Source organism: Triturus cristatus, chromosome 11 (assembly GCF_964204655.1).
Source record: "Triturus cristatus chromosome 11, aTriCri1.1, whole genome shotgun sequence".
NCBI classification, from domain to species: Eukaryota; Metazoa; Chordata; class Amphibia; order Caudata; family Salamandridae; genus Triturus; species Triturus cristatus.
The window spans coordinates 851,856,267-851,880,044 of record NC_140594.1 but is presented as its reverse complement, the minus strand read 5'-3'; the positions used below and the strand labels follow the sequence as shown (position 1 = coordinate 851,880,044).

Sequence of the window (23,778 nt, the reverse complement as noted above, 5' to 3'; positions counted from 1 at the left end):
ATTGCTTGTCTGAAAATTATGCACTATCTGATAGCAGTGATGGAGCAGGGTAGATAAAAGGCTTGTGAACTAAAATGAAAGTGGCCCACATTAGCGAGTCTGATAGCTAAGAAAGTGTCCCTCCTTTTCAAATGTTTTGAACATAAAGGATAAGTCTTTTGCAAGGTATGGGTATTGCCATGCATTTGTGATTTCTGCAGACAAAGTTGGTGGTGCCATCAAGAAAATAAGCAGTAGAAAACCAGCACACAAGACTATGAAGCAGGCCCACAATTAGCCAAAAAACAGTCCCACATACTGATCTGTCAGACAAGCCCTTCTAGCACTGCTAGCTTGCCCTATGACCTGGCCCTACCCTGTTCCAGACAAATTCTGAATAAAACATGTGCATGATATATACTGCAAAACGTTTGAAGACAGGCTTTCAGCTCTAGTCCGAGCGAACGCAACAAATCATTATATGGTCACCGCTTTCCTGGCTACTAGCAGCATGTGCAGTCTGTTACGTACTTGGAAAATATGTTTTGTATTGTCTACTTCAGAAGAAACCGGACTACTGTACTCTAGACTGATTGAAGCTTTTCTAGGAAGATACCTTGCAGGCTAAAAGAGACCCTCACGTCACTATGTGATTAGGTTTACATAGCGGTTATTCTAATGAAGAGACTTCAAGATAAAACCCTGAAGAAGAGTCAATCATCGTTGGATATTGGAAGCATTCTACTTTCAAAGGGGGGCAGTGAGGAGGGACTTTCAGAAGCAGAATGGCATTGGGCCATGATCTAGGGATAAAACTTCGGCAGATATTGATGAAAAAATGTCACCATGTATTTAGTAAATGCAAGTTAGATTAGTCAAACCTGTGTATCATTTCCAGGTCATCACAATGTTGTGTAAGGTACAACTTCGGTGTAACTCTACAAGATGTCCTTTCCCACCCAAGGATGAACTTGATTTAATGCACTAGCACTGAATGTGAAAGACAAGTTATTGTAGCCCCGCACAACACTGTTCAATGAGTAACTGAGATAGAAGTATTGCTTTTGGGTTACTAACAATCCCATATAGGGATCAGAGGCACCAAGGAAACACCAACAAACCGTATTTTGTTCTTCACAGTATCACACACGCACACAATGTACCAAGAAGAATGAACACATTTAAGTTAAAAGTATTTACTACTGCAGGAACAATCTGTTTCTCAGTACATCTCAAATACCTACACAGAATATCATAAAAACACCATCAAGACACGTTATAAATAACGAAAATAGAATGAACATTTTCAGCATTGTTAAAATGTCATTAAAAACGTTATCTAGGACCTAATGCCTACTTCTCTGTTCTATACTATGAGATGAGGAAAGGCAGAGCAACTTGCAATCTAGAGTTTTTTTAAGGAGAAGAGATGCACTGCCTACCTTGTTGACAGCAAAGGCTGCCTTTATCAGCGGAGGCATGAAAACAGTTTTCCCCGCAAAGGGCAAACACCTACTGAGGTAGTAGTCAGTCGGTTTTTCCTCCGGGACTTGGCTTTATCAGTTTCAGTCTTCAGGCGAGATGCATCATCTGTGAAGTGTGCTGGCAGCGGGTGACTGTCTCTGGCAGAATCTCAGGCATTAATCTGGTTAAAGGCCCTCTCTTGACAAATGGTCAAGTAGCAGTCCTTATATACTAAATCTTATCAGTAATTAACATTTCCTTATGAACATATAAGGCAAATGGACACCAATGCAGACTACAATATTTTGATTATATGTCTGGATGTGTTCTTATTTAACCCTGGCATGGTGAGGTAGAGACATTTGACCCAGACAAATGTTGCTTTTGCTGCAGTATTTATGTCATTAATCAAAGAACTTGACGATATCACAGTTCCTACAAAAGATAATGCCTGGTGACATCTGCGTTAAAAGGCAGACATGACAATGATTCTGCATAAATCAGGGAATATGGCGACTTCCATTGTCTAAGTTAAGGAAGACAGCAGCCTCTATGGACTAAGAAGGAGTTGAGGCCTATATTGGATAGAGTCAGGCCTTTGAGACTTTACATCACCCTGGTATTGTACGTCTGAATGTGACTGCATAAGAGCGTGTCCAATCAATTGGAATTTAACTAATGTGTAGAAAAATTCATGCTCTCAAGTTATCTTCTACAGTTATCTAGGATGAACAACGTGTCTAAAACATTTATATGTAGTATATGTGTAGTATAAGATAAAATAATATAAAAGACATTAGTGCATTGTAGATATAATAGATAAATAAAACCTATATGATAATATATAGTTCAAATAGCGAAGCTGAATATTTGTAATCTTTGTGTTACAGTTAATAAGTACAAAATCACAATTCCTGTGCTATTTAGAGAATGCTATGTATGTTGGTGAATAAACAGACTAGTGATAGTATAGATAGGTCACATTAAAAAGTAATCGGCATTAAATGCAAAAATAAAAAGAGTCAATTAAAAAGAAGGCAAAAGATTTTATTTTCAGTTCTTAGTTCGTATAAGCGTTGTGATATATTTGATGGATACAGGTCATGATTCGTTGGTTGACTTGTTTACTTCACTCCTAATGAGAGGACATGTCAGCATCGTAAGGTGTACATGCAGCTTAAACGTGGTCTTAACAAAATCAAACCAGAGCATGTTTGTAGTTAATAGTTGGTGTGCTAGATGGACCAGCAATTGATTGCTTATCTGAGGCACTTGATGTTGGTTACGGTTTCTTTCCAGAGGGCTTAAAGAATAACAATGAGTCAAGCCTTTCATTAAGAGCTGCGTCAAAACGTGCCACTGGTGATACTGCTCTGTCAAAGGTGGTATTCTGTATAAGGGACAGATACATTACTCTGTATTGTTTCTGGTGCTCATAGAGAGGTTGCAGGATCATTTCCATGTCAAAATAAGCCACTGGGGGTTGCTCCAGATGTAAGTCTAAGATGATGTCAGTCGGACAGTTTACGCACCAGAACACAGGTTTTATGTGTGTAGCATTCACTTCGCAAAAGGTGAGCATTCAGTGCTTGCTGAGTTCAGATATCCAAGCATGTCCCATGTAGCATGCTAGGGTCCCTCTGCAATTTTGTTCAGTTGGATATGGCACTCCATGTTTTGAATTCCTTGGCGGAACAGGAGCAAGTAATGACACCACAGCAAACTAGCAGTGTTATGATTGGAAATCCTTTAAACAGGCTGGAGTACAAAGAATGAAAAAATGACGGAATCAGTCCAAATACTGGATTAAATCCAATCACTAGTCCAGATCAAATGTTCTTAAAAAGACGCACAAAACCAGTTGTTGCAGATTAATTAAATATTGTTTGCATGATATGTGCAAAATATGTCAGGTATTTGGTTTGTAAAAGCCACTGAATCTCTGAAGCAGTCTTGGCCGTCTGCAGATTATAAATTTCAACCACTGAAGTCAAAGGGACTTCATTTTGTAAGAGAACAGAAATTAATTTTTTCAAGTTGACAAAATGCATAGATTTTATGCTTATGCTAGGCCACGGGTTGTTCCTAATAAAATTTCAAGGCGGGGGGTGCAAGGTCCTTCCAAAACACTGTATTGTTTCTGAAACTATTATCAAGTATGGCTGGCCAGGTTCCAATCAACAGAAAGTATTATTGATTAACCCTTTTACTGCTGGGCTTTCTACCCCAACTGCTGAGCCCTTTTTTGGCTATTTGTGGTAGTTCGGGCTTAGGGCTCCATAACTTTGTATTCACATAAGGTATCCACACCAAATTTGTATCCTTTTTTTCCAATATCGCCTGGAGAGGATGAAGAAAATAGGCAAAATATAGCTATATTTTGAGTTTTTGGAGAAAAATAGAACAAAGGTGCTCTGGATAAAAGTGTCTGGGTTTTTTTCTTCTAAAAATTGCAGCAATAAACGGTTTGCTGTGCTAAAGTCACCATCTTCCCAGCTTTCAGGAGCATGCAGAGTTGAATTAAAAAAACAATTTTTTTATGACAGCTTTAGCATTTTTCAGAGGAAGCTCATGTTTCCTATTTTTGTGCTCTCAACCTACTTTCAGTTTTTGGTGTAAACCAGTGTGAAACCCATGATGATCCAGAAAAGCTCTGGGTTTCTAAACATTAGGCTAAATTCCTAATTCATCAAGGGGTCATATGTGTATATCCCTCAAGGTTTTCATAAACAAACTAATGGTTGAAATAAAGAAATACTGAAAATGAGTAGGAAAAATCGGCCATTTGTGACATTTTCATCTGTAACTTTTTGTCACAATGACCGATTTAGAATAGCAATGTACCATTATGTCTGATAGGCCATTCTGGTTCCATGGATATATAGAGTTTGTATATTTTCCAAGAACCAATGGTACTCAGAGCTGCACTGTACAATGACTTTTCATTGTGTACCGAGCATAGACCAATTCATATGGTGAAATATGTAGAGTGAAACATGGGTATCAAGGAAACCTATGTATGTCTGAAATGGGCACAAGATATGAAGTTTAGGAGCAGTAGTTATTTGTACATCTCTGAATTTGTGGGTACCCATACTGGCATATGATTTAGAGAGTATTTTTCAAAAACGCTTCTTTCCTACACACTGGTGTATATTTGGAGGTCACCAATGCAGAGAAATCCAATTGGTAATGACAAATATCCTACTATTCTATTCTCCCACATGTCTTCTGATAAAAATGCCTCATTTGTGTTCATAGGCTTAGAGCCTGCAACACCAAACAGCCCAAGACGCAACATGGATATATGACATTTTTCCATTAAAAAAAGACTCAGTTTTTGCAAAGTGGGTGGCTATGGACTTTGGGCCCTAGCTTTGCTGGCACCTATGGAAACCTAGCACACATGTACATTTTTTTAAACTAGAAACCTACGGAAATCCAGGATGGGGTGACTTGCATGGCTCAAACTAGGTTGTTCTAGCCAGAATACCATGCAAACCTCACACTTTGACAAACAAAACACATTTTCCTCTCATTTCTGTGATGGAAAGTTCTGTAATCTGATGGGAGACACAAATTACCTTGCACCCAGAATTTGCCTAAGCGTTGTGAAAAAAATGCCACCTCACTTGTGTGGATAGGCCTAGTGACCATGACAAGAAACAGACCAAAATGCAACCGGGATAAATCACATTTTCCCACTCAAAACTGACCACTTTTTTGCAAAGTGGGTAGCTGTAGATTTTGAGGCCTAGCTCAGTCGGCACCTGGGGAAACCAAGCTAACCTGTACATTTTTTAATCCTAGACACCTAGGGGAGTCCAGCGATGCATGACTTGCGGCTCTCACCAGGTTTTGTTACCCAGAATTCCTTGTAAACCTCAAAGTTTGACTAAAACATTTTCCTTATATTTCTGTGATGAGAGGTTCTGGAATTTATGGGAGCCACAAATGTCCTTGTACCCAGCAGTCTACCAAGTCTCCTGATAAAAATGGTACCTCACTTGAGGTAGCTTAAATTAGAAGAATATCTCCACCAATATAACCAATTAATTCAAGCAAAACAATTTCCCAACACTTACCTCTGAGGCTGCAGAATGATGTCCCGTCATACCTTTCATTTGCATGCCATAGGTCAAGAGGTCTATAAGTTAAAGACACCAGAATATGAAACTTTAAGATCCCTAAAGTTAGATCCAGAACTAACAGTGAAAGAAGCAGGTAAAGAGGGGCTATGGTCTTCTTGGACATGAATAGATATGATGAAAAAGTACTAAAGATCTTGAATAAGGAAGAACATTACAATACATTGAGCTGTGATCTGACTAGGGAGCAGCAAAGATAAATAGATAATTTGGTCTATAGAGGCTGGAAACATGGATAGACCAGTGAGAATGAAGAACTATGTTTAGTTAATAGGACTCCTCAAATACCCGACTTTTATGCACTGCCTAAAGTTCATACAGATCTGATAAACTCCTTGTTTAGACCTGTAGTATTGGGGATGAATTATTTGTTATAAGCCTTGAGCAATTTACAGATTTTTTTCTGAAGCTCTTTGTCTTGAAAATGAGATCATGTATATGTGATAGTACGATGTCAATAATGCACTGGAAGGAAAGAAGTTTGAAATGCATAAGGATATTCTAGTGACTTGTGATATAAAAGCCTTATACAGTAACATCCCATAAAGCAGGTCTATAGAGGTGTTGGAAAGAACTTTGAATCCTAGAAGTAATGTAGAAAGTGTTCTAACTGACTTCATTCTGGAGTGTGCAAAGATATCACTAATGGAAAACTTTTTGATTTATATGAATGCCATCTATGAATAAAGAACATAGACTAGCATGGGTGCGACCTTTGCTTCCAATATAGCAAATACATATGTTGCTGATTTCTAAGATGCATATATTTTTTATGTATATTAGCCTTTTAAAAATCAGATCCTTAATTAGATTTGTTTTATAGATGACATTCTATGTATCTTAAGAGGCTCTGAAGAAGATTTGGAAGAGTTTGTGAACTGACTTAATATCTGAGACGAGAACCTTAAATTTACCATGAAGAATTAGAGACAGAAAATCGAATTCCTTAATCTGTGTATATAGCATGAAAAAGTTTTACTAATAACCACTCTTTTTACGAAGGAATCTGACTGTAACACCCTATTTCCTCATTTTTGCAAGTGACCTAAAAAAAGCTTACAGCCTAACCTAGCATGTGGGCAATTTCCCTGTTAGTGGATTAAATGGACTTGACACGCCAATTACTTGAAGGCAGTGTAACACCGCATCATTCTCTTTGAGCATGGAATGAAGGAAGGTGAGGGCGCCTCAGGAGAACTATTAACAGAGTTGTGAAGATGGATTGTCATGCAAAATAGGGGATCTCAACAAAAGATTGAAACAACTCTATTAAAACAGAAATTTTCCGTCTCAAGAGGTGAAATCCTCATTAAGAAAAGAGGGATAGATGCTCCTGTGATAAAGGCGGACCTGCCTCTCGAATGAGTAATAAAGGAAAGTGTGCCAGCCTCGGGAAGTCTATAAGATCAAGGTAGGAGATGTAGATGTAAAACAAGGGATTTTGACAGACTGAAAACATCGTTATTAAAAGAAAATATTTTGTCTTTAGATTTACCATCCCCTAAATAACAAAAGGGACATGTGTAAGCCTGATTCAGACAAATTCAATTTATCCAGGGACATAACAGTAATCATCAGTTAGTGTCCTGTGAGACTAGAAATGAGAAAGGTGAGATCGAATATTTTGTGGCGATTGTCCACTAATCTCTAAGAAACAAAAGCAATTTAAATCAGTGGTTAATAAATGCTGTGGTATGTTTTTAGGGCAAACGTGAGGGAAGAGGAACAACTGTCCCAAGGTACGTATAGGGTGGTGATAAGTATGCATGCACCAGAAATACGAAGACAGCTGATAATTAGAGAAATGAGAAATACATGAAGATGTGAGCAATAGTTCCCAAAAAAGGGTTTTTAAAGATGGGAGGAGAAACAACTGTGATATTGATTCAGGGCAGCGTTGGATTGCAGTGTGAAACATGAGATAAAAATATAAGGAACTATCATCACTGTGAAGAAACTTGAGATAGATTTTCGAGTGGAAGGTGATGTAATATAGGGGGAATTTAGAGATGCCCTTGATATTGAACCACAATAAAACCCAATGAATTTAGTGTATAGGTGAATGTGAGAAATTCAAATGCACCATGATAGAGAATACATGGGATTTAAAGTGATAATGAATGCTAAGAGAATTAGTGACTAACAGTTTTTAGGTGATAAATTATGATTGTTGCCTTAGAGATTGAACTGCTACATTTCTTGAAGACCAAAGTTGTGGTCTTTTATGTCTGATTAGTATTGAATAATTATGAAAGAGACATAATGGGTGGATGTAAAAAACTTTGTGTACACCATGGATTAGTGAAAATATGCTGTCTTGTTCAGAAGAAAATGTTACGAATTCACAGGAATTGTTGTGATGAGATTACGCAATATATAAATGCAACATACTTTATGTGAATATTTTTGTACGCTATAGATACATCTGCACAAGATGGTGTAACGTACATTGCCTCAATTTCTTCCATCCTGATGAAGCCTTGAATCCATTATGCCAAAATGATGGACTTCTAGATGATGTATACTGAAATTAAAGAAGCTATAAGAGAAGAGTCTTAAGAGATAGAATCTATTATGTGATTTGGATACTGTGGTAAAAAGTGTACTACCTTACGTATTGTGATGACTCTCTCTTCCAAGTTTTTAATATTTTTAAATATTAAGGATGAGTGTTGAGTCTTCTTGATTTAGAATGTTTTTATGTATAGGATATATCTAATGCCTAATGAATTTGTGAGTTTTGTCTTTGATTGTATGAACTGATTTATAATAATAGATATATAGAGGGATTTAGTCCAAAGGCTTTTCTAAGAATACCTACATATGAGTAGTAATAGATTAATGGATGTGATTTGTAGTTTGTGTAAAATAGTGCACTAAGTTGGCACCTAAGCCTTCTTTTCTTGTGCATTTTGTCAAAACAGTACACTACTTAAATCACCCAAGGACAGGGCTAAAGCAGTGGCTGCTTTGATTCTTTCAAAGGAGTAGGATAATCTTCATTCCATTTGAAATATGCTCCATCTTCAGGAGGTCTACTGTGTTATCAATAGGTTGGGAAAATTCAAATTTAGAAAAATGTTTGGACAACTCTAGCAAGCTAATCATTATATGCTGTGTTGGAGCCTTCTTTATTGCTTCTACAAGATCATGTTTGGAATTGGCCCTCTCCATAGACTCAGTATAGCAAACATACGTTAAGTGACAGAGTCTACCCCAATTTTTCACTTATCATTTTTAATAATCAGTCTGGCTTTTCTTAGTTTATTCAACATTTTTGCAAGGTAAGAATAGCGGCTCTGATCAGATGAACCAATATGTTGCTTTAGAAGCAGAGCACATTCTGGCGATCTTCAATAATGTTCTTTGGAATACAGAAGCTGTGCAGGCCAACATGAATGATATCCTGCAAACCCTGTATGCTTCAAGAGGATATTAAGGGTCTAGTGTCAATGTGAAGCTCTACCTAACAGGTCAATGACACTGAAACAACTGGCATCCTTCACCAAACTGAGCATTTAATTAATCCTTGGCAACTGATGTAGATCCACCAATATGTTGTCATTGGGATCTCTCAAGGCTAAAAACAACCAGAAAACGTTACCCTTTACTTTGGAGGCTAAAACAATGAATCCCAATCTTTCCAAAGCCTCAGTGGGTTCTCTCATCCTATTTTTGGTGAGTGTACTTAATTTTTCCTTCTGGGATTATCTCATCAAATGTGCGATGAGTCATATTTTATGAACCATTGGTATGACACCTTCTTTTAATTTGATTCTGTGTTGGAAATTTGCCAGTAGACCTGATTTATCTGAAAAGACCTTGGGAAATCATCCTGAGTGGCTTCCCAACAGAAGGAATGTTTAAACAGCATTTGAATGTAGCTTAATGCTAAGTAATTTCTTCAGCCCAACACTTTAATCTCCACTTAGCTATGTACCGTTTACCTTCAGTTGTTCTGCCTTCAAAAGAAATGTCTCTTGTCCTCTCCAAAGGAATAGTATCTTTATTATATCACCCTAGGTATTTGTCCGCTCCTTCTATGACTAGTCTCAACGCTTAAATTTATCCCTGAATAACCAACTGCCCTCTAAGGTTTGGAATGAACAGGATTCAGTAAGCACATTAACCACCTTTCCTTCCAAAGTAATCTCACAATTTATTAGCTTCACATTATCATCATTATCACGAATATCACTATGGATTATTAACTTTTGTACACCTTCTTCAAAGTTTTCTACAACATTTACATTGCCAAATAACATTACCGTTACATGTTCTAGCAAAGAGTCCTCCACTTCCACACTTTCAGCACAGGGTGAATTTCTGGCCAGACACACACAGGGCTGTTTGCTAAATGACCAGAATTTCTGAAGCAGTAATACTTAACCTTGGGACTCTTGTTACTTTGACTAAGCCTGGATGCTGCAAGCTCTTTAATCTTGTTTTGATCGCACTCCTTTCCTTCACATACTATTCAACCTGTACCTTCATTTTCCTTACACAATCTGCGGTGTCCTCCACTCTCTGAAAATGTCTTGTGCATCCTTCAAATCCAGATTATATGACAAATGTTTCTCTTGTATGCATGAGTTATTAGTACATCTTACTCTGATCAGAAAATCACAAAGTGGCCCAATCTTGCAGGTGTTTGATAACCCTCTCAACACCACTATATAGTTTACCACTTACTTTTTCATTCTTCCCTTGAAATTTACTGAAAAAATGGGTCTTTCCAAAACCACATTAATTTTTGTCTCCAGAATGGCTCTCCAATTTCTCAAAGGTTACCTGAAAAGGATCCAATGGTACCTCATCATCTTCTCCAGCAATAACTACAGGGTCTCACAAGCCTTCAAAAACGTCCCTCCCTTCAAAGCCTCAGTTGAGTTGCTTGCAAAGAGGTGTAAATTACTCAACTCCAATGGATATAAGGTCTGACTCGAATATATAATCCACTTTTTTGGGGGGTAAGGTGGGTTCCTACACCTCAGGAAATGTGGTGGTTGCTACATAGATTCAACATCCATAGTGATGAAGTAATGAACAGAGACTACTGAAGAGTAAGTCTAGGGAAGCACTGTGGTGAAGTTAAGTGGAACAACTTAGGGTATAATTATGTAGACCATCGTTTCTCAGTCAGTGCTCTTTTTCTGCTGCATAAATCTAAATGAGAAACTACAAAAAAATATTTTAATAGGCTTTAGTGGTGACTATCACATTGTGCCTGATACAGGCATTCCAGGAAAGAAACTAGAAATGAGGATTGGACAGAAACAAAGCCCCTTTTCTCAGTAGGTGTTGGCCAATGAAGAGCAGGCACAGAGAAGCATTTACAGAAGACTTCCTCAGTGTGTAGGAACATATAATCCATTTCCACTTTTATGCTCTGATGGTGTGGCTATCGATCGAGGAATTGTGTGGGAAGGGCTAAATTCTGCATCTGATCTTTGACATAAGGGCTTGAAGGGATACAAGCATAGGACCTGCCTCAGAGAAACACTTCAACTGTGATAGATAATACATACAGTGAAATGGTATCCGTAACACAGAGGGTGCACTGAGTTTGAAAAATTAGTAATGAGTGCCATGGCTGGAACTTTGTGGGTGCCTCTCTGGGCTTGCTGACAGTGAATCACTCTGTTTTGGTAGCACCTCCCAGCCATACTGTTATGCCTTCCAGTGTTAAATTGTCTTTTTCTCAAAAACTACTGTTTCTTTGCTACTCCCTACCTCCTACAACAACATTATGTGCTATCTCTCTCCAGCTGGTTCCCACCTACCATCTCACGCAGTTTCTCTTCAAATGTTACGCAGTTATCCTATACTGTTATTCTAACCTTTTACATCATGCAGTAAAATCGGGTCCAGTCTTCTCGCATCAAGGAAAACCAGGTGCCAGAACACCCGGCCTGTTGTGATCAGGTGGAGCGGTGTCCCACTTGGAGATACCGCTTCACCTTGCCCATAATTAAGGTCCTTGTCTCTTTCCTGGCATGGTTCCAATATGGGATTCAGCTTCTCCTCTTCCCTTCTCCAGTCTTCCCTAACCTGGTTCCCGTAGTTTATTCTGCTGTTTCCCTCGCCCCCAACCATATGGCTTCCACTGTATTGTCAAGATAAGTAGATGTGGAGTTAAGAATAGTAAGGATGTACTTACCTACATACACTTAATTTAACAATATAGTTGTAGCTTATAAAGTGGGTACAGTTTTTGTTGGCCTTTATATTGTGATATACAAATGTTTAATGGTACCCTAATTATATATTTTTTATGTCATGTCTTCCTGCCTCACGAAGGAACTTTGTATTTTTGCTCCATCTAACATATGATTAACACTGGCAACCATTGAGATACTATTTACTGCTTTCTACTACTAACACCGATGACACTGAAGTGGGCTGTTATACTAGGAGCTAGCTTGAGGACTGGTGTATAAATGTTACCGTGGGAGGACCCAACTTTGACGTCAGTCGTGGCTTTTACACATGCACCTTTTAATTGTGGGATCTGTACACTTACTTATTCCTCTCTCATTTTCTTCTTGCCTTTATATTTAGAAATGTGTCAGAATTTTGAAAATCATGTATATGATATGCATTGGCGTGCACTACATTGTGTACTTTTCGATAACCTGGCCTCCGCTTGTATGTTTTTGTTCTCTTCTTTTATTTTTCGATGTTTCCACTTGATATGTGATTGTTGATATAATCTACCATAAATAAAGATTTTTTTAAAACCATATGACTAACACTATCATAAGTGCAGGTTTGAGAACTGTGCCTTGCAAGACACAGCACAAATTAAATGAATAGTTAAGAGCGTTTGGAGTTACATATATTAAGTTGCTTTTAACTAATTGACAGTTTTTCAATTTAACATCCAAACACAGTGACAGGGGCAGAGATGTTAACGACCATGGTGAGATGGATGTGGTTGCAAGTTGGGATTAATTCAGTGCCTCTTCTGTCGATGTAGATAGATAGATAGATAGATAGATAGATAGATAGATAGATAGATAGATAGATAGATAGATAGATAGATAGATAGATAGATAGATAGATAGATAGATAGATAGATAGATAGATAGATAGATAGATAGATAGATAGATAGATAGATAGATAGATAGATAGATAGATAGATAGATAGATAGATAGATAGATAGATAGATAGATAGATAGATAGATAGATAGATAGTTGTGACAAGATTGTGCTCCTTCTCTAGGACAACAGTGTGTTTATTTAGTGGCCAGTTGCCACTATTAGCCACTAATTAAGTGAAGTAGATGGAATTTCCTGTGTAATGGGTGTATACTTGCTTTATTCACTGAGGAGAAAAAAATGTACTTACCGGCAAATGACTATTTTTGATTATTTGCTCAGCTGCAGTCTAAATGAGCATTGGCAAAGGCAATAGGTATTGCATTAGCAGCAGAGCTACTGGCTTTTCCAAAGTGTATTTCCTTTGCTTCAGTTTACAACTAGTTTTTTTTTTTTAACTCACCCAATACATCCACTTGCAACAGTAATCTAATGATAAAGTATAACAAAAAGCATTCACAAATGGCCACGTGTGCCATAGGTTTTCAAACACAAAGCACACATTGGCCCACCAGCCCTGGCATTCAGTGAGTGGTTTACAGCAGGGATTTTGGCCCCAGTAGTAGAAATCCTCAAGCTCTTATTGAGTGGGAAAGGCTAGGGCCTCCTACATTGCTTTTTAACCTCCATCACTCCCGCCTCGCCCTGATCAGTAAATGAATGTGTGTGCCCTTAACGTTTTCCAATATTGCTTACATTCAAGGCATTAGAAAGATTTCTACAAACTCATGTTAAACCTTTGGTAAAGTCACACTAGACGTCTCAAACAAATATCCATATATGGACATTCTTAATAGCCCGTGTGATTGGGGGGGCTATACCATGTTGGCAACTACCACATACCTATGGGACAGATTCCCTATCAAGTGCCACCTATATACTGAGCTCCTTCCTTCCAGCAATTGACACTTGGCCTTGGGCAATCAGAAAACCCACCACACATAAGGCGAGTTCACAGCCCCCGCTCAAAGCTGTCATGTGGAGGTTTAAAACGTAATATTTCAATTCTTAATAAGCCTTATGTATACATTAATTGAGCACCATTGTTTTTTCGGCCCCTGATACATCCTTCTGAAATGACAGTAGTTCTTTTCCATTTTTTGCATTATCTCACAATTACCAATAGCCATGTATTCTGCCAGTGCACAGCCCCCCCACCCACTGAACCTTGCTTGAAACGTTCCACCAGTTGCCACATGCAGATCAATGTGCTGTAGCAACTGTTTTTAGGGCTCGCTTGAGACAGCGCATGCTTACTTCTGTCTGGTCAGCATGTCAAATTTTCTTCCTCTTCACTTCTTTAACCATTTCTTGGAACCTATCCAGAGTACTTGTCTCCTTCCACCACTGCTTACCTTGTGGCAGCTGATTTTTTTAGGTCTCGCCTGAGCCAGCGCATGCGCTGCTCTGGCGAGACTTTTAGTTAGTGGGCTTCAAAAAGCCCGACCACAGCTTTTAGTGAGGCATAGAGCGTGCGGTTACGCGCACAAGCGCGCGCGCCTCGCTCCGCCTCTGCCTCTCCATCTTCCTTGCCTTCAACGTTCCTCCTCCTCCCCCTCCCCAGTACTACAAATGATGCAATCCTGTAGCATACTGCCGACTGGTTTTGGTTTCGTCTGGCGCACTGGCATCGTGTTGATGTTCTATTTATTCACTTTTGCTTTTGAAATATTTCCCGTTTTCTGTATCCAGTTGGTGTTCAGAACTCCCTCTTTTGCTGTCATTTATTCCTCAACTAACGTTTGGGCATTTTTTTAAAATAAATATCTGAAATGTGCTTGGTGCTGCATTTTCGCGTTCCTCGTTTTCGGCTCAGTTGTTCACTGAAGAGTTGGTAACATTTACTGCATATATTTAAATGTCCCAGGGCTCTTCTATATTATGCACATACACCTGCAATTTGATTTCACTCATTATATTCTGACATTCTCATAAGGCCTTAAAACGAAAGCATGTTTCATTTTCTGGTCACACTTTCAGGACTTTCCGCCATCTTCCCGCTTCACATGTAAAACATGTTACACACGCTTATGACTATATGGCATGTGACCAGCTGGTACTTCCACTATTAAAATGCCCCCCCCTTTTAGGACTGTGTCACCCTCCCATGCTTTCGCGTGATCACCGTTGTCCACATCACCATGGTTACAAGGAGGCTGAAAGTATGGCAGTAAACATGATGTTAAGAGCCATTGGCTCGGCTCTGCTCTTTGTGTTTATTGGCCAACCTACAAAGTTGGTTTGGTATCCAAGAGTGCCCAGCGGCCCCTCAAAGTCTGTCCACACAAACAATGGTGTGGATGTCCCATCAACAAGCAATAGAATGTCATGTGTGTGAGGGCCCTTCTGAGTTGAATATTGTCATGAAAGAAGCTTTGGCTTTAGAGCCAAATGCCAGCTTCAGGGCAGTGAAGACATTTAGACCCTGCCATCTCTCTCCATCCGTTTAAAGCTGTGTGCTATATTTGCAGTAATAATTCAGACGAGGTAGTTACTTAGCTCTGATGCGGTAATTATATCCTTCCACATAGGTAATATATGCATTACCGATCTTTAGGTTTGGGCAAAATTATAAATAAGCTAAATGTGATAAATGTGTGGCCATCCCCCCAAAAAGTCAAAACTACAGTACAATAGTACTGTTAGGGAGTGGCTGGGCCTCTGAAAAATGAAAAATAATAAATAATAATAAAATACCCTATTCCATAGAGTAAAGTCGTTTTTACGTTGCATGTATACACAAGGTAATTATGTAAAGCTAAAGACAGTAGAGCGCTTAACAGAGTTAGAAGCAAAGATGCAGTCAACGAGTCATTGTAATAGTAATGTTTTTTTTAAAACCGATTTTATTGAGGTTTTCAGATAGAAGTAGAATATACAATTACACCTCACGTGTATCGTGATCCACAATAAGCATCCATCACCTGGGCAGCTTGCCCGTTCTCATTTATATAACATTCCCCTCTCTTCCCCATATTGATAATGTGCAAAAACCCTTGCTGCTTTACCAACATCAGCTGAATGATAGAAGTATGTTCAACTTATTTCCACGCTCATTTTTAAGTAACGGGGTCCAGATTTCCAAAGAATTGATGCAACGCAGGACAGCAAGCGTAGCTGGCAAGTTACGTTGCGTGACCTGGAGAGAGCGGAACTGCACCATATCTACAAGAAGTGCGCAGTTCTGCTTTCTACCTGCTCCGCTGCTCTTTCAGCAGTCATGCGTCAACACAGGCACCCTTTCGCCTTAGTGCAAAGGTGTCTGCATTGTGGTCAGCATTGTTTTTGGTGTATGACTGCATAAAAGCTTTGTTTTAATCCTCTAAATGCAGCACACATGCAAAGAGGAAAAAAACAAAGGAGAAATAAAAATATTTCTTTTTGTTACCCCAGCCTCAGAGAGACACAAGATTTTGGTGTAAATCCATGGCTGCAATTCTCTGCCAATATGGATGCATCAAAATCCATGGGTGGATGCAAAAGAACGCCGAGGCATCACCGAAGTAACGCCCCCTTGACGCACTGCACTGCCTTGTTTTACTTTTAGTTACAAACCAACACAGATCGCTATGTGTGTTGGTTTGTAAATACCAACTTGGATTTTAAAACTTTGAATTAAAAAAGCAAGGCAAACCTGGCGCAAAATATTTGTACTGATATCTGGCCGAGGAAATTATATATTTCTAAACACCTGAGGGTGAGATCGTGGCAGGCTGTACAAATGTTGCAAACGAAGTAGGGACAGTTTCAGTAATGCGCACATGAGATAGACGGTGAGTTTGTCCATGGACACATGTATCATGGAAATGTACACTGGGGGAGGTTTCATATATTAGTTAACAGATTCCTGTAGTGCTCGTACACTATGAGGAAAAAAGGATGTTTTATAATTAAGGCTCCTGATTTTCTGTTTATACTGGTCTTTACAGATAAATACAGACAGACAACTATTTTCTAGTCTGTATCATGCATGCCATTAGACCCGATTTGGTTGGGCGTTTCCCAATTTTGAAGCAAAAAAATTATTTTGGCTCGCCTGCCTGAAATTGCTTTGCCTTCAATAGAAGTCAATGGGGGAAATGCATTCCTATGATTATTTTTTTAGATCCTCTAAAATGTTGGCATGTATACTGTAGTTATGTTTAACCCCTTCAGCGTGGCGTGGATTACCGCGCTGTGCTGAAGGTTCCGTACGCGGGCGGGGCCATGACGGAGCGGTTCCGTCATGCGCACAGCGCGACCGACGCACATGACGGAACCGCTCCGTCAAACACATCGAAGGGGTTAAATGTGGGTGTGAACGGAAATTAAGTTGTGTTTTGAGGGAGTCTAAATGCTGTTAGTCATGACTGCAAGGCCAGTAGCTGTGTGCATTGACAAGTAAGATGGTTTACAAAAAACATTTTTTAGTAATGAGGCTTCTAAAGCAGTAGATATGCACAGAATTTGCATGTTTTCATGTATGTGTTGGGCTACTTACAGTGAGCCTATTCTCTACATTATGGCACATTCTTGATGCTCATTTGGCTTTTCCTCCTTCACGGTGGCCCATAATTACGTGCATTGAGCTTGATATGGTGAATTTTAATTCTTCCTTCTTTATGGCCCATAATTAACGCGTATTGATTTCACTTCCTCAATCATTAGTGCACCTACTTTTTGTGAAGCGATTTCTACATGCAGTGATTCTCACATGGCGCTTCTTTACTTGTAGAATCCACTATCCTTTAGTGGATCCTCCGAGCAACTACCTGGGTGGCTCACCCCTGGCAACCTTAATTTTTGCCTACTTCCTACCTCTGGGTGAGACCCTATGCCATTTTTCTGGACCCGTAAACACACGTGCTTCCTCCACCCTCTCTCTCTCTTCCTCCACCCTCTCTCTCTCTACCTCTCTCTCTCTCTTTCTCTGCCCTCTCTCTCTCTACCTCTCTTTCTCTCTCTCCCTCTCTCCCTACCTCTACCTCTCTCTATCTCTATCTCTCTACCTCTCTCTCTACCTCTCTTTCTACCTCTCTACCTCTTTCTCTACCTCTCTACCACTACCACTACCACTACCTCTCTCTCTAACTCTCTCTCTCTACCTCTCTATATCTACCTCTCTCGCTCTCTCTACCTCTCTTCCTCCACCCTCTCTCTCTCTCTACCTCTCTCTACCTCTCTACCTCTCTCTCTCTACCTCCCTCTCTACCTATCTTTCTCTCTCTCTCTCTCTCTCTCTCTCTCTCTCTCTCTAACTCTCTACCTCTCTACCTCTCTCTCTACCTCTCTACCTCTCTCTCTCTACCTCACTCTACCTCTCTACCTCTCTTTACCTCTACCACTCTCTCTCTACCTCTGTCTCTACCTCTTTATCTACCTCTCTCTCTCTACCTCTCTCTCCCTCTACCTCTCTACCTCTACCTCTCTACCGCTCTCTCTACCTCTACCTCTCTCTACCTCTACCTCTCTACCTCTCTCTCTACCTCTCTCTACCTCTCTCTCTACCTCTTTACCTCTTTTTCTACCTCTCAACCTGTACCTCTCTCTACCTCTCACTCTCTACACACCTGTCTCTCTCTCTCTACACGCCTCTCTCTCTCTACCTCTAAGTGGCAGCCGGAGCCTGATAGCACTGCTTGTCCTTAAAAAAAAAAAAGGATTGGCATAGCCAATAGGTCTCGCCTTTGGGGTCTCATAAGTGTTTACCAATGCAACAGTTAATGTTGTTGCACCAAGGATATTGTGCTGCATAACTAAATACTTATAAGGTCCCAAAAGCGAGACCTATTGGCTATGCCAATGCTTGGTTAGTGGGCTTCAAAAAGCCCAACAACAGGTTTTAGTGAGGCATAGAGCGTGCGGTTACGCGCACAAGCGTGCGTGCCTAGCTCCGCCTCCGCATCTCCATCTTCCTCGCCTTCAATGTTCTTCCTCCTCCCCCTCCCCCGCCACAGAGCGCGTCTGGCGGCCGCGCGTCTTGTTCAGGGAGCAGCGGATCAGTGTCTTTCTGAGCTTTGTGAGCACCGAGTCACTCCCTGCCTCTCTCCTTCACTCTCCCTGTCTTGTCTCCCCCTCTCTCCCATCTCGCAACCTCCTCCTGGCTCATCCACTGACACCCCCTTCCGTTTCTGAACCTTAACTTACCTGCCTTCTTCTGCGGCACTAACAACAGGAACCAAGAGATCCTAGATAGAGGTACAGTAATGGGCTGTAGGACACAATACCGAAACGCAGACCAGGAGAGAGGGAGGGGTGGGGTTCTTATGGAAAGGTAATAGTTTAAATTGCATTTCAATTGTAACTGTCGTAGGCAATACTTACGTAGTATTCAAGCAAACATTACTGGCCGGACATATGACCAGTCTGCATCCTGCTGACTCATGATTCGCACTCAATTGTATAACCATATAAGATAGAATATGTTCAACTGAGATGTTTCAACAAAAACAAAATGAACATGCCAAGATGTATTTAATATTGTCAGTGTACTGTGCATTGGTATGCAATAAAGTTTGTTAAAAAAAACTAAAAAACGTACCTGCCTTCTTTCTGCTCTCTCCTGTATTCTCATCTGTGCTTCATTCCCGTTTCTTGCTCTCTAGCACCCTGTCCCCACCTTAAATCCACAACTACTCTCTCCCTGCATCCCTCCGTCGCCTGACTGTTCCCCTTCTGCTACTACTTTCCTCTTCCTACATATCTCTTGCCTACTTAGTCCATGTTCTCGACTTCGGCGCATACCTCTGCCTATCGTTGCCTCTTCTTGCACCTCCTCTTCCTCTCTCTGCACGGCACCTCCTCTTCCCCCTCCCACTTTCTCTCTTCCTTCGATCTTGCTAGGTGTCTATTCTCTTCCCCCTGCCATTTCTGTACTCAGACTGAATGCAGGGAAATGTAAACAGAGTCTTCAAGGTGCATTACTGCATATCATTTTGGTCTTTTTTTAATGAACTATGGTGAATGGTGATATTACGTGATCTTTCTTGCTGCGTGTCTGCTGGTGGATTTACAATGGTGATGCGCGCACCATTTCTTTTAAAACATTTTTAATCACTTAATGTTTGAGTGGCTAATTTTTCATAATTGCTTAGCTTCAAGAATACCTAGTTAATAAGCATGTACTTTTGTCTCTTAGTGTTAGGACGGTTAGCTGAAATTTTTTAGGTCATTTTCGGATGTGAACTGCACTCCGGGGTGATGGGTATGTTTATTGTCTAAGGTGTGAAAGTCACACATTGGGGTTCTGATATTTATGTCCTGGGCTTTGCTTCTGGTTTCTATTTACTGTATTCCTCTTAAAGATGCAGAAAGTTATGCCTCCACCCTTCGTTTTGTCTAATCCAAGAAATCCACCCATTAGGTGGTCTATGTGTAAAATGGTCTTTATGAATTACGCATTTGTGTGTAGTGTCTCACTAAGTGCTGGGAGAAAGACTTCTTTGTTGCTGCACTGCTATGGACCTGAAGGTCAAGAGGTCCTCGAACATTTACCTGACCTAAGTGGAAGTGATATTGACAATCTTAATGATCTCATTGATATGATTGGCTAAATTGGCTTAGGGATCATCTACCAAAAGTGATTACGATCTTGGAGCACTACCATTTCGGTAGACGTATGCAAAGAAATCCATTGAGTCTTATGTCACAACCTTGTGTAAGTTGGGTGTTACTTGCAAGTGTTACTTGCAAGTTTGAAGGCTTGTTGGAAGAGTGAATACGCTTCTAGTGTATGTTGGGTTGCAGCATAGAAAAGATTAACAAGCATTGGCATAGCCAATAGGTCTCGCCTTTGGGACCGTATAAGTGTTTAGCTATGCAACAGTTGATGTTGTTGCACCAAGGATATTGTGCTGCATAATTAAATACTTATAAGGTCCCAAAAGCGAGACCTATTGGCTATGCCAATGCTTGTCTTTTTGTGGAAGCACTCCGTGTTTGTCGCCTTGATCCCAGCTGCTCCTGCACACCATCCCTCTTTCCATTTTGCCTCTGCCCCATCCCTCTATCTGTGTTGTCTACCATCTCCTACCATCATGTTGCTTCCCGATCTGCAAAGCAAAAAAACATGCTATGAAGCTGACAGGTTTTTAAAAACTTTTAGTCTGTATGGCACACCCACACGCCCTCCCTCCCTCTGTGTTGCCTCCTGCTTTACCTTTGCTTCCAGCCAGGAATTGAAAAGAAAGGCTTTACAAAATGACCCAAAAACACATTCACAAACCCAATAGCTCTAGTAGGTGAGACCTATTGGCTTTGCAAATGCTTGTTTCATAATTAGCATGTCAGCTCCAATCAGTCACACTTTGGGCTGTTTGGCACAAGTACAGAAGTAAAACAAGGCGAAAGACAGCCAAAAGTACAAAACATTGCCTTGTCTCGAAAGCCCTCCCAGACACAATGTTGGAGCTATCTCAACATTGCAACCTAACTCAGAAAACATCTTCAAGTGCTTTGTTTAACGTCAATCCTTCTGAGCTTTTTTTTAAATCGACAGCTGGTTTAATTTTATATTTGACATGAACGTTTTTGTTTGAAGCAGTTTCATGTTCAAAATCAACAAAAGCCCTTTTTAATCCCATTATGTTTATTCGCACAAAACATGAGAGGTCCCTAAGGGAGTGTACATTTGTAACAATAACATTTTGTCATTTCTCCATAGTTCATAACACCGTGGGGCAAATTCTTACAAAGATAACACAGAAAGAGCAATTCCTCTAATGACATGATACCAATCACTCCTCGGGGGACTTTTTTATTACAATTTTTATTTTTGGAAATCTGCAACGATTATAGTACAGAGCGAAATTAATTTATAAAGTACAACATCTTGCCATTCGAATATAACTCCAACTGATGCTTCCGTTATATTTCATGTATATGTCATTAAGTTAGCGTTATAGCTGTATTGTTTTGGAGTGGAATGCTGTACTCCTTTAGTTGCTGTTCTGTTTTGAAATGGAATGCTGTACTCCTCTAGTAGCTGTATTGTTTTGAAATGGAATGCTGTACTCCCCTAGTAGCTGTATTGTTTTGAAATGGAATGCTGTACTCCCCTAGTAGCTGTATTGTTTTGAAATGGAATGCTGTACTTCCCTAGTAGCTGTATTGTTTTGAAATGGAATGCTGTACTCCCCTAGTAGCTGTATTATTTTGAAATTAAATGCTGTACTCCCCTAGTTCCTGTATTGTTTTTAAATAGAATGCTGCCCTCCCGTAGTTGCTGTATTGTTTTTAAATAGAATACTGTACTCCCCTAGTTGTATTGTTTTGGAATGGAATGCTGCACTGCCGTAGTTGTTGTATTGTTTTGGAAAGGAATGCTGTACTCCCCTATTTGCTGTATTGTTTTGAAATGGGATGCTGTACTCCCTAGATAATGTTTTGTTTTGTAATGGAATTCTGTACTTCCCTGTTGCCAGCCCAGGTCCTAGGTGGGGTGTTGTTCTTTGAATACAGAGGGACATTTCAGAGCGTGGGTTACTGGTGTGGCTGGAGGGCTGTTTCATTAATAAACTTCTCCTAATGTGTGCTTAACTGTACATTGTCAAACCATTCACCACAGTTGGTTTGTTGAATTATAAAAAACTACAATAACTGCACTAGTGATAGGTGTTGGACTTGGCCCTTTTTGCAGGGTCATCCCAGAACGTTTTGCCTTCCTCCTGTATTTTATCTGACCTGTTTTTGTTGGTTTTATGATTCTGGGCACTTTACCACTGCTGATCAGTGCTTAAGTGCATATGCTCTCCCTGTAAATTGTTGTTATGCATTGGTGTTTCCATGATTGGCTGATTTGATTTACTAGTCAGTCCCTAGTACAATGTACCGTGAGTGCTCAGGGCCTGTAAATCAAATGCTGCTAGTGGGCTTGCACCACTGACTGTGCCACCCACAGAAGCAGCCTGTAAATGTAACTCAGGAATGTGGGCTGTCTAGTACTGCCATGTCGACTTTCCAAGTGCACCCACTTGCCAGGCCCTAAACTTCCCTTTTCTTACATGTCAGTCACCACTAAGGCAGTCCCAAGGTACCCATGGAGGCAGGGTGCAGTGTATATGAACAGGTAGGACATGCCCTGGTGTGTGTGTGGCATGTCCTGATAGTGAATTACTGCCAATTTTGTTTTTCACTATTGCAAGGCTACCTGAATAGAATGGGGAGTTTGTTTATAACATCTTATAAACATAACTGGCCCTTGGAACAAAGTAGGAAAATAAAGTTAAGTATGCCTGAACTCAGAATTTCAAGAAGCATCTTTTAGTGAGGGTGATTTTTATTCTGTGTTTGAAAATACCACTTTTAGAAAGTAGGTATTTTCTTGCCTGACCATCCAGTGTGTCTCTGCTAAGTCTGTGTACTGCATGTCTGTCTTTTGGATGGCAGGGGCTGGAGAGGGGCAGTGACTTTAGAGAACCTGATGTGTCAGGGCTGGGCTGAATAGACCTAGGATGCATTTAGAGTAGGTGGAGAAGATTCCCGTTCACCTGAATGGGCCTGGTCTGCCAAGGACCATGCTGTTTCCACCCCCTGCCAGGAAGCTGCACCAGAGAGGATAGAACCGGTTCAGTCTGAGCACAGGGCTTCTCTGCCACCAGAGATCAAAGGATTTTGTGGTATAAATATTGGGACCCACACCCCAGAACTTTAGATCACTTCTGGGAAATCAAGAAGAACATTTGCCATGGAGAAGAGCCAGAGAAGCTGAGGAGGAATACTGCCCCTGTGCTGTTTGCTGTCTGGGGTTGGCCTGCAGTGGCTACTTGCTGCCAAGTAAAGGAGAAAATGACTTTGCTGCTTGCTTTGTCCCATGCTTGAAGAAAAGATCTCCAAGGACTTAAACTGAGCTTGCCCCCTGTTCTAGAGGTCTCAGGAACAGCAAAGACCTCGCCGTGTCTGTGGGCACTGTCTTTGATCGTCTCCGCAGAAGCAAAGGGTAACCGACTCTGTCATCAAGTCTGTCGCAGGATTCATTGTCCTGAAAGCACCGCCAAGAGCAACGTCACGCTTTGCAATGCAACCCTGGTCTCACCGACTCCGTCAACGAGCCACTGCTTGCATCGTGTCCTGTGGGCACCGCACTCTGCAACGCTTCGCTGCACACT

At 40.4% G+C, this 23,778-nt stretch overlaps 1 protein-coding gene across 4 annotated transcripts in view; it reads left to right on the top strand.

The window, feature by feature from the left end:
• Window positions 1-23,778, top strand: part of LOC146785528 (glypican-5-like) — a 1,360,250-nt gene that overhangs the window by 416,019 nt on the left and 920,453 nt on the right. The gene's annotated exons all lie outside the window — the stretch shown is intronic.